General features: G+C 38.7%; 1 pseudogene; it reads left to right on the top strand.

Annotated features, from left to right (window-relative positions):
- The first annotated feature begins 431 nt into the window (after positions 1-431).
- Positions 432-3,366, top strand: LOC102435894 (annotated as a pseudogene).
- The last annotated feature ends 9,466 nt before the right edge of the window (positions 3,367-12,832 follow it).

Raw genomic sequence — 12,832 nt, forward strand, 5'->3', positions numbered from 1 at the left:
TTTGAATTGTAATCAAATTGAATACCTTAAACTTTGCACGCTCTCTGAATGCTACCTCAACTGAGTTTCCTTCCAACTATGGAAAATGAAACTCTTGGATGAATACTGAGCATGCAAGGCATATGACACAACACAGTGAAGAATAATACATCTTGTTGGAGAGCTGTTTATTTATTGAAAATAAAATTCTATACTTATAGAATATACATATTGTGGAGTAAAAGTAAAATCCACATGGGTTTTCAAGACCAAATGTGGACTTAAAAAAAGGTTGATACTTGTGATGGGTTTTCCTTCTCACTCACCTTAGATGCCTCAAGGTCTTGATGGGAAAGTTAAGGTGACTAAACCATCACTTCGCTGAGGCTGCGTTCTCTGGCTGCTGACGCCACCTGGCCCTGGCTTCTGGAGTACATTAAAGAGACAACTCCATGACTGACTACAAATACTTCACAACCAATGAAAAGGAATAAATCTTTGAATTAAAGGCTGAACACAACAATGAAAAGGAAGAAAAGAAGAAGGAGGCTGTGAAGAAAGAAATTGCTGCTATGATTGTGGGGAAGGATGTTAGCACTCTTTCCAGATGTAGTGAACTGTGTGTAGACTGACAACCTGAAACTAAAGAAGCTTGTGTATCTCTACTTGATGAACTATGCCAACAGGCAGCCAGGCATGGTCATCCTGGATGTCAATAGCTTTGTGAAGGACTGTGAAGATCCCAGTGCTTTGACTCAGGCTCTGGCAGTCAGAACCATGGGGTGCATCAGGTAGACAAGGTTATAGAATATCTCTGTGAGTCTCCCCACAAGTGCTTGAAGGATGAAGATACCTGTGTCCAGAAAACTAGCAATCTGCCTGGCAACATGCCATGATATCAATGCTCAAATGGTGGAAGATTGGGGATTTATGAATTCTCTGCAGGATCTCGTAGCAGATTCAAATTCAAGGGTGGCTAATGCTGTAGCAATGTTATCTGAAATCAGTGAATCACACCCAAACAGCAACTTATTCGACCTGAGCCCACAGAACATCAGTAAGGTGCTGACAGCCCTGAATGAGTGCTCCGAATGGGATCAGATTTTCATTCTGCACTGCCTGTCTGATTACAATTCTAAAGAATAACCAGGAGGCTCAGAGCATCTGTGAGTGGCTAATTCCCTGGCTATCTCATACCAACTCAGCTGTGGAGCTTTCACAGTAAAATTCCTAATGAAATGTATAGAGTTGTTACCCAGGTACTCTATTATAATATGGTGCTGAAGAAGTTGGCCCTTCCACTTGTCACTTTGCTGTGTGGGGAGCCAGAGGTGCAGTACATCATCCTGAAGAACATCAACCGAATTGTCCAAAAACTGCCTGAAATCTTAAAGCAGGAAATCAAAGTCTTCTTTGTGAAGTATAATGATCCCATCTATGTTACACTAGAGAAGTTTGACATCATGATTCTTTTGGAATCCCAAGCTAATATTGTTCAGATTCTGGTGGAACGGAAGGAATATGTTCAAAGTTTGGTGTTGACTTTGTTTGCAAAGTTGTTTGGGCCATTGGACAGTGTGCCATCAAGGTGGAGGAATATGCAGAACATTGTATAAGCAAATTGCTTGATCTTATCTAGACCAAAATAAATTATGTGGCCCAAGAGGTGATTGTTTTAATCAGTGACATCTTCCACAAGTACCCCAACAAGTATGAAAGTATATTGTCACTGTTGTGAGAACTTGGATGAGCCAGATGCTTGAGCAGCTATGAACTGGATTGTGGGAAAATATGCTGAATGAATTGACAATGCGAATGAGTTACTAGAGACTTCCCTGGAGGGTGTTCATGATGAAAGAACCCAGGTTGCAGCTCACTCTGCTTACTGCTTTAGTGAAATTATTTTTTAAGAAACCATCAGAAGCACAGAAACAGGTCTTGATTTTGGTAACTCAGGATTCTGATAATCTTTACCTTTGAGACAGGGGCTATATTTATTGGAGGCTTCTCTCAATGGACTCTGTCACAGCCAAAGAAGTAGTATTGTCTGAGAAGCCATGGATCTCTGAGGAGATAGATCTCATTGAGCCAACTCTGCTGGGTGAGCTAATCTGCCACAGTGGTTCTCTGCCTCTTTGTACCACAAGCCTTCCAATGCTTTTGTGGAAGGAAGTCATGGCTCCATCACAAACACTTGCCAACACATCATGGGAGCACTGATGCAGCTGACAGTCCTGTTGGCACCACCACCTCCACCAACCTGGAACAGTGTCAGGTTATTCCCTCTCAAGGTAACCTTCTGGGAGACCTTTTAAACCTTGACCTTAGTTCCCCAGTCAATGTGACACAAGCGTCCGCCATGCAGATGGGAGCAGTGGATCTCTTGGGAGGGGGACTAGATATTCTGCTTGGCAGTGAGCTTGGCGGAAGCATTGGAGGAAGTCTGACAGTGGGACAATCCTTCCTGCCATTATCAGTGCCCGCAACTATTGCTTCTTCACCTACTTTTGCTGTGGTCAGTAGTAGTCTGAATGAGTTATTTGAGTTCTGTACAAGGATAGGCATGCATATGGTGGATATGTGGCTCCTAAGGCTGTCTGAGTAAAGGCTAAAGGCTTGGAGATTTCCGGAATATTTATTCATCATCAGGGGCATATCTATATGGAAATGAACTTCACCAACAAAGCTCTGCAGCACATGACAGCATTTGCAATCCAGGTTAACAAGAATAGCTTTAGTGTCATCCCCAGAACTCCTCTGGCCATACACCGCTGATGACAAACCAGAGCATTGATGTCTCCCTGAATCTCAACATCTTGGGCCCAGTCATGAAGATGGAACCTCTGAATAACCTGCAGGTGGCTGTGGAAAACAGTATTGACATCTTCTACTTCAGCTGCCTCATCCATTCAATGTGCTTTTTGTAGAAGATGGCAAAATAGAGCACCAGGTCTTTCTTGCAATGTGGAAGGATTTCTGCAATGAAAATGACCTTCAGTTTCAGATGAAGGAATGTCATGTAAATGCTGACACTATTTCCAGCAGGTTGCAAACAACAACATTTATACTATTGCTGAGAGGAATGTGGAAGGGCATGACATGTCCCAACCTCTGAAGCTCACAAATGGCATTTGGATCTTGGCTGAGCTACGTATCCAGCCAGGAAGCCCCAATTATATGCTGTCGCTGAGGTGTAGAGCTCCTGAAGTCTCTCAGTATATCTATCAGGTCTCTGAAAGCATTTTTGAAAAACTAATAGATTGCTCCTGTGCCCTCAGGCCACCGTGTGATCAGTACAAGCCAAGAACTCTTAACCAGAAGAAATTGTATTGCCCTGTAGAATCTGGACCTAAGCACACTGAGGCCACCCACCACTGTAGTGACTAGTCAAACTTGTGCTAAATTAGGGCACAACCTGCTGGATAGTTTTATCTTTCTGTGAACATTTGTTAACCATTGCTTCAGTCATTTCCTACCTCTTGCCTCCTGCTATCTGTCCTAACTTGTGGGCTTCTCCGTACTATACCAATGGCTGGAATTTTTTGATATAACTTGATATTTTCTCAATGAGAGCTCATTTCAAAAGCATAAAAAGACCAAAAATATGAAAGGAAAAGTATCTAGGGGGAAAAAAAGTTTAAGAAGCCACAAGTAACAATCTCCAAAGTTTATTTTTAATAGAAAAATATAAAGTTAAGTGTAAGTGTAGTTATTCACAAACATATTCTTAATTTAAGATTTCTTCCTGAGAGACCCAACTGAATGCCATGTCTTCCTCTTGAAAATGCACAGATTCACATTCTGTTTCAAGAAGGAAATGGCATAATGAAAGAATATGGGTTGGGATCAGATCTGGCTCCAAATCTGCATACCATTATTTAATATCTTATATATTTACTTAACTTGTAGGCCTACTTCTTTGTCCTTTAAATGGGGACAGAAATTCTGATTTTCATGTTGTTATACGAACAGAGACAAAATGTATATACATTGTAAAGCAAATGGTTGTTGCTACACATAAGGTGGCCATCATCATAATATCTGTTCTCCCTTTTCTAAGTGGACTAGAATTCTATTAATAATAGTTGACTGTACATTATTCATCTTGGTATCTTTAAGATATAATAAAATAGTTTACATATTGCTCATGTTCAATACAGTCTGATTTAATTTTTATTAAGCCACTTGCATTTTCTCCTTGTATTGAAGATTTTTTTATATGAGCTTTATGAGAAGACAGGCGATGCTTTCATTGTCTTTATGTGTTCTCATGCTTAGCAGACTCTTTTGGTCATCCTGCGAACGTGATGAATATTTGTTGAACTTCTTTCTTCAAACAGTTCCACTTCTAATTTAAAATGGGAAAATTGCAGGGGGAGCTGAATGACAAGAGAAATTCAGCGAGTATTCATCACATGCCCAAGATAATCAAAACAGTATGCTCAGTGCAAAGATACATAAAGACAACTAAGGCATAAGTATTATTCCTCACCCTCACTCTCATCCAAAACCCACTCCAAATTCAAGCTCTATCATTTTTTTTCTCACAATGTCTCTCGCATCCATTTCTCTTTTTCTGACTGCTTACTTCATGAGAATAAGATTTTTGTAATTATTGTTAATTTATTTTAACTCCTTACTCTTTTCCATTGCACTTACATATCAATCTTAACTTGCTTTATATGATTAAATATATTTAGTTCACTAAGACATTATAAAGTAAAGATCATCATAGAAGGTAAACAAGTAGTGCAGAATTTAAAAAATAAAGATAAAAGAGCAGATTTTTCAAAGTGGAGGGCAGTTCATGTGCAAGTGAAATAGTGTAAACAAGAAGACAATAGGCTACTGTTTTCAGAGCTATTTCAATATACATTTTCATGAAGTCTCTTGTACACAAACTCTACCCATATATACTGCGGCTACTCACTTCCCATTTGTTTGAATTACATGTCACTGTTCTCTCCAAGAATCTCATGGTCGTCTGAGCTGTTCTCTCTCCATATTCTTCAGCAGGGCTGCCTCTTCTGACAAGCCCTGAAGCAAACTTCTTTTATTTCTTAGGGTGACCATGAATTTCCTACCATTAGCACTTCCTACACTCCTCCTTAATACAAATGTACTGGTTTGGAGCAGCAACGTACTGAGTTCAAAATACTTTTGTGACTCTCATTTAGGTATAGTAGGTCAAAATACTTTTGTGAATCTCTTTAGTTAGGTATAGTCATATAACTATTTTGGTCAATGAAGTATATTTTAGGGTTTTTTGAAAAACAGTTTTGTTTTCTTACATTGAAGCTGCCTGTTTCTACTTTATTTTTTTCTGTCTAGAATGTGTATATGAGACAGGAGTGCAGTGTTTTCTTATAACTATGAAGTAGCAAATGTGAGCGGAAAGCCAACACTAGCAGATTCAGTGAAAATAAGTAGTTCAAGAAAACAAGCTAAGTCTTGGAAGACAGTGTTTAACAGTGGCAAAACCCATGGAGTTTTTTGCCAAATTATCTATACACTAGAGACTCAATGCATGAAATTCAGGCAAGGAGCTTGGCCCTTGCAGCCCTGGCTTCGTCTGGAAGGTCATTTGGCTGTCCGGTCTGATTAGCATATTATGCTTTTATTATTATAGGTAACTGCCATTTTCCAATAACACATAAATCTGTAGTTTCACTTGGTCCCATTCCTGAGGTCGCAGATGATATATTCAGATCTGTACTGAATTTTGTTTCCTGTATTTACTTAATTATTTGAAAGTCAATAGCTTTATTCATAGACTCATTGTATTTTCCCCAAATTTGATCATTCTCCTTCCTATGCTCATAGGCATTGCCATTCAATCAATCACTGGATAATCAAATCTAGAAGTCAGCCTTTCATTTCTTAATTTGTTCAAATAATCAAGTCTTCTCACCTCCTAAACAGCTCTCAAATTTAACTTATCAACAAGATACAGAACTCTGTTCCTTTAAATTTATTTCCTTATTTCATTTGGTTATTGATGGCATAAAATTACATCTTTATACATTCTGTGCCTCCAAAACATAAACTAAGATTTTATTTATTTTTAATTTTATTTTGTTTAAAGTATTACAAATAGTAGTACATATGTCTCCTTTTTTTTCCCCATCGACCTTCCCCCGGCCTCCCCTACCCCAACCCCCACACATGCCCTCATCCCCCCACTCCCACCCCCAATGTCTTGCATCCATTGGTTATGCTTATATGCATGCGTACAAGTCCTTTGGTTGATCTCTTACCTCACCACCTCCCAACCCTCTCCAGCCTTCCCACTGTAGTTTGACAGTCTGTTCTATGCTTCTTTGCCTCTGTATCTATTTTTGTTCATCAGTATATACTGTTCTTTATATTCCACAAATGAGTGAGATCATGTGATATTTTTCTTTTACTGACTGACTTATTTCACTTAGCATAATGCTCTCCAGTTCCATCCATGCTGTTGCAAGTGGTAAGAATTCCTTTTTCCTTTTTTTTTTTTACAGCAGCGTAGCATTCCATTGTGTAGATGTACCACAGTTTTCTAATCCACTCATCTGCTGATGGGCATTTAGGCTGTTTCCAAATCTTAGCTATGGTGAATTGTGCTGCTATGAACATAGGGGTGCATATATTCTTTCTGATTGGTGTTTCTGTTTTCTTGGGATATATTCCTAGAAGTGGTATTACTGTGTCAAATGTCAGTTCCATTTTTAAATTTTTGAGAAAATGCCATACTGTTTTCCACAGTGGCTGCACCAGTCTGCATTCCCATCAGCAGTGAAGGAGGATTCCTTTTTCTCTGCATCCTCTCCAGCACTTGTCATTTATTGATTTGTTGATGATAGTCATTCTGACAGGTGTGAGATGGTATCTCATTGTTGTTTTGATTTGCATCTCTCAGGTGATTAGTGACTTTGAGCATGTTTTCATTTGTCTCTTGGCCTTCTGTATGTCTTTTTTTGAAAAGTATCTATTTAGGTCCTTTGCCCATTTTTTGATTGGACTGTTTATCTTCCTTTTGTTAAGTTGTATGAGTTCCCTATAAATTTTGGAGATTAAACCCTTATTGGAGATAACATTGGCAAATATGTTCTCCCATGCAGTGGGCTTTCTTGTTGTTTTGTTGAAGGTTTTTTGTTTTTGTTTTTGTTTTTGTTTTTGTTTTTTCTGTGCAGAAGCTTTTTTATTTTGATGTAGTCCAATTTGTTTATTTTCTCCTTAGTTTCAATTGCCCTAGGATCTGTATCAGTAAAGATGTTGCTATGACAAATGTCTGCTGTTTTGGTGCCTATGGCTTCCCATTTTACGTTTAAGTCCTTTACCCATTTTGAGTTTCTTTTTGTATATGGTATAATTTGGTGGTCTAGTTTCAATTTTTTGCAAGTATCTGTCCAATTTTCCCAACACCATTTATTGAAGAGACTGTCTTGACTCCATTGTATGCTCTTGCCTCCTTTGTCAAATATTAATTGAGCATAAAGGCTTGGGTCGATTTCTGGATTTTCTGTTCTATTCCACTGGTCTATATGTCTGTTCTTGTGCCAGTACCAGGCAGTTTTGAGAACAGTGGCTTTGTAGTATAGCTTGATATCTGGTATTGTGATCTCTACAACATTGTTCTTCTTTCTCAAGATTGCTGCTGCTATTTGGGGTCTTTTTTATTCCAGATGATTTTTTGGAGAGTTTGTTCTAGGTCTTTGAAGTATGCCATTGGTATTTTAATGGGGATTGCATTGAATCTATAGATTGCTTTGGGTAGTATGGACATTTTAATGATGTTGATTCTACCAATCCATGAGCATGATATATTCTTCCATTTGCTCATGTCTTCCTCTATCTCTTTTTTCAGGGTCCTAAAATTTTCTGAGTATAGGTCCTTTATCTCCTTGGTTAAATTTATTCCAGGTATCTTAATTTTTTTGTTGCAATTTTAAATGGGATTGCTTTTTTAGTTTCTCTTTCTGTGAGTTCATTATTGGTGTATAGAAAAGCCATAGACTTCTGGGTGTTAATTTTGTATCCTGCTACATTGCCAAATCCATTTATTAAGTCTAGTAGTTTTTTGATTGAGTCTTTGGGATTTTCTATGTACAATATCATGTAATCTGTGAATAAGGACAGTTTTACTTCTTCTTTTCCAATTTGGATGCCTTTTATTTCTTCTTCTTGTCTGATCACAATAGCTAGTACTTCTAGTACTATGTCTAACAGGAGTGGTGAGAGTGGGCATCCCTGTCTCGTTCCTGTTCTTAGGGGAAGTCGTTTTAGTTTTTGCCCATTGAGTATGATGTTGGCTGTGGGTTTGTCATATATGGCTTTTATTATGTTGAGGTATGATCTTTCTATTCCCACCTTGCCGAGAGTTTTTATCAAGAAAGGGTGTTGGATTTTGTCAAATGCTTTTTCTGCATCAAGGGATAGGATTATATGGTTTTTATCTCTCAGTTTGTTTATGTGGTATATCACATTTATTGATTTGCGGATATTGTACCATCCTTGCATCCCTGGAATAAATACCACTTGGTCATGGTGTATGATCTTTCTAATGTAATGCTGGATTTGATTTGCTAGAATCTTGTTGAGAATTTTGGCGTCTATGTTCATGAGGGTTATTGGCCTGTAATTCTCTTTCTTTATATTGTCTTTATCTGGTTTGGGGATTAGGGTAATGCTGGCTTCATAGAAAGAGCTTGGAAGTGTTCTTTCCTCTTGAACTTTTTGGAATAGTCTGAGGAAGATAGGTCTTATTTCTTCTTTGAATGTTTGATAAAACTCTGCTGTGAAGCCATCTGGTCCAGGGCTTTTGTTTGTTGGAAATTTTTTGATTACTGCTTCAATTTTCTCCATAGATATCGGCCTACTCAGATTTTTTGATTCCTCCTGGTTGAGTTTTGGAAGGTCATATTTTTCTAGGAATATGTCAATTTCTTCTAGGTTGACGAGTTTGTTGGAATAGAGTTGCTCATAGTATTTTATGATTCTTAATATTTCTGTGGGGTCTGTTGTTATTTTGCCTCTTTAGTTTCTGATTTTGTTTATTTGGGTCCTCTCTCTCTGCTTCTTGGTGAGCCTGGCTAGAGGTTCATCAATCTTGTTTATCCTTTCAGAGAACCAGCTCTTGGTTTTGTTGATCTTTTGTATTGTTGTTTTTTTGGTCTCTATGTCATTTATTTCTGCTCTGATCTTTATTATTTCCTTCCTTCTCACTCAAGGCTTTTCTTGTTGCTCTCTTTTTAATTCTCCAAGTTACAGATTTATATGTTTTATTATCAGTTTTTCTTGTTTTTTGTTTTTTTTTGAGGTAGGCCTGTAATGCTATGAACGTCCGTCTTAGAACTGCTTTCACTGTGTCCCAAAGATTGTGGATTGTTGTATTTTCATTGTCATTTGTTTACATGATGTTTTTTATTTCTTCTTTGATCTCTTTGGTAACCCACTCATTTTTTAATAGTATGCTATTCAGCCTCCAAGTGTTTGAATTTTTGTGATTGTTTTTATTGTAGTTGATTTCTAATTTTATGCCATTGTGATCTGAGAAGATGCTTGATATGATTTTAATCTTCTTGAATTTGGAGAGACTTTGCCTATGTTCCAATATGTGGTCTATCTTTGAAAATGTCCCATGTGCACTTAAGCAGAATGTATATTCTGTAGCTTTAGGGTGGAATATTCTAAAGATGTCGATTAAGTCCATCTGATCTAGTGATTCATTTAGGATTGCTGTTTCTTTTCTAATTTTTTGTCTAGAGAATCTATCCAGTGATGTTAATGGGTTATTAAAGTCTCCTACTGTGATTATACTGCTGTCAATTTCTCCCCTGATATCTTCCAGAAGTTTTTGTTTGTTTGTTTGTTTTTCAGGCATTTGGCTGCTCCTGCATTGGGTGCACCTATGTTTACCAGAGTCATATCCTCTTGTTGTATTGATCCCTTTAGAATTATGAAGTGACCTTCCTGTGTCTTGTTATGGTCTTCACTTTGAGGTCTATTTTGTCAGATAAAATATTGCTACCCCAGCTTTTTTTCATTTCCATTTGCCTGATAGATATTTTTCTATCCCTTCATTTTCAGTCTGTGTGAATCCCTTGTTCTGAGGTGGGTCTCCTGTAGACAGCATATATATGGGTCATGTTTTCTTATCCATTCAGTCACTCAATGTCTTTTGATTGGAGCATTTAATCCATTCACATTTAATGGATTAAATTTGTAGCCATTTCTGTGCTTTATGAGTGTGTTCCTTCCTCCCTTCCTATTTCTTCTTTTTACAGCATTCCCTTTAGCATTTCTTGCATTGCTGGCTTGGTAGTGATAAACTCCCTTAGTCCTTTTTTGTCTGTGAAGCTCCAGATTTTACCTTCAATTTTGAATGATAGCCTTGCTGGGTATATTATTTTTGGATTCAGCCCCTTGCTTTGCATCACTTTGTATATTTCATTCTTTCCCTTCTAGCTTGGTGTGTTTCTGTTGAGAAATCATTTGATAATCTGATGGGGGATCCTTTGTAGGTAACTCTCTGTCTCTCTTACAGCCTTTAAGATTCTCTCTTTGTTGTTGACATTTGCCTTTGTAATTATGACGTGTCTTGGTGTGGGTCTTGTGGGATTCATCTTGCTTGGGACTCTGTACTTGTGCGCCTTTTTTCTTCCCCAAATCAGGGAAGTTTTCTGTCATTATTTCTTCAAATATATTATCTAATTATTGCTGCTTTTCTTGTCCTTGTGACACCCCAATTATATATATCTTACTTTGTTTTGTGTTGTCCCAAAGCTCCCTTAGGCTCTCCTCCTGCTTTTTAATTTTTTTTTTAAGTTTGTGTTCAGATTGGGCTTGTTTCTCTACCTTATCTTCTAACTCACTAATTCAGTCCTCCGCTTCTTCTAGTCTACTGTTGAAACCCTCCATAGTGTTTTTAATTGTAGCCATATCACTTTTGATTTCTTCCTGATTTTTGCATAGGTTGTTAATTTTCTCATCCATCCAGTTTGTGAGCTGTATGACCATTACTATGAATTATTTTTCTGTCATATTGCATGCCTCAGTTTCACTTATTTCCTTTCTTGGTGATTTCCCTTCTTTCCTCTAGGGATTGTTTTGTTGTCTCCCCAGTCTAACTATCACCAGAAGGTCCAAATGCCAAGTTGCATGGGCCAGAGCCACGTGCAGTGGGAGCATCACACCACCTGAGTGTCACTGAAGCGCTCTGACACCAAGACGTGTGGCTGCCATGGGATGGTGGGAGTCACGCACCCCAAGAATCAGTCATCAGCACTCAGTGTGGCCTTGAGTGTGCATTTAGAATCAGGGACCCCGCATGTGCCATGCTGAAAATCAGAGTCCCCTAGCATGCACCAGGAGTCAGAGACCCCATATGCATGTGCCGAGAATTGAGCATTGGAGTCTCTGTTGCTTGGTGCGGCCACACGCCGTGAATCAGGGTCCCTGTGTTCATGTGTGCTGAGAATTAGAGTCACAGGTGCTCAGTGTACATGCACTGAGAATCAGGGATCCGTGCGTGGGGAGAGACAAGTCACTGGTGCTCAGTGCTGCCTCTTGCGCAGAGAATCAGGGTCCCCGGTCTGCTTGGGGGGCCAAGTTGCACAGCCGCCCTGTGTCAGCTCATGTGGAGCAGGTCTGGCAGGTCCTATGCCACCGCAGTGGGCCGGTGGGAAGGGGGATGGGCTCCGTGACTCACAGTAATCTGCGGCTGGGATTTCTGGTGTCTTGATGTCCATGGGTCTGTATGTCTTTGTCCCAAGGGGTTGTGGGGTCCTCGCTGGCATCTGAGACCAGATCGGGTGGTGGTGAGGTTAGGGTCCTAGTCACAAGCAGTCCTGATCTTCAAGATGGCATGGTCTCTGTGCCCACGCTGGTCACCCTGGAGTGTCTGCAGTAGCAGCAGGGTTTCACACTTCAAGACTGCCTGGTCTGGCAGCCCCCCAGAAGACCCGCAGGATCTAACTGTCCCAAGCTCACACACACACCACACATGTCCACATACTCCTCTATGGCTCCCTGACTCTTTCACACATTCTCCCTCCCTGCCTTCTTGCCGGTCACCATCTTTCAAGCCCCCTGAACTAAGATTTTAAATATTTTACTCTCTTAAGTTATGTAGAGAACAAGATTTGGAGTTACAAATCAAAGTCACAGTAATACTCATGTTTTCACTAACTTTTTTTGGTTGGTTTAAATGTGTCAGTCTCTTAAATCATATAGAAAACAAAAAAATGCAGTTCTAAATCATTATTACAATAATATAAGATTTTATAAATGAATATGTATTTACTTTATTTGAGATCATTTCTTCATATGGCTTTGAGTTACTGTCTATTGTCCTCTTATTTCATCTTGCAGGACTCCCTTGAGCATTTCTTATAGGGCAGGTCTAGCGGTAACAAACTCCCTCAACTTTTGTTTACCAGGGGTTAGAGCTTAACTTTTTCATCACTCTGACAGGACAGTTTTTGCTATTTATAGGATTCCTGGTTGATTTCTCTTTTAGCATTTCTCTTTTAGCATTTTGACTTTATGTCCCCTAACATTTCTGATGATAATAATGTTATTAAAGATCCTTTGTATGTCACAATTTGTTTTTGTGTTTTTTTTTGTGTTTTTTTTTTTTTTTTTTTGCAGATTTCAATATTCTGTCTTTTAAAGTCTGATTATAAGGTACATTAGTGTGGGCTTCTTTGAGTCCATCTTGGAGTTTTTTGTGCTTCTTGGATATTTATATTTATGTATTTCATTACATTTGGGAAAATTTCAGGCATTATTTCTTCAAAAAATTACTCTCTGGCTCTTTCTTATCTTTCTGGGACTCTCATGATGTGTATATAGTCTTCTTGATGATGGTCTT

Source organism: Myotis lucifugus, unplaced genomic scaffold (genome assembly GCF_000147115.1).
Source record: "Myotis lucifugus unplaced genomic scaffold, Myoluc2.0 scaffold_9, whole genome shotgun sequence".
Classification (NCBI taxonomy): Eukaryota; Metazoa; Chordata; class Mammalia; order Chiroptera; family Vespertilionidae; genus Myotis; species Myotis lucifugus.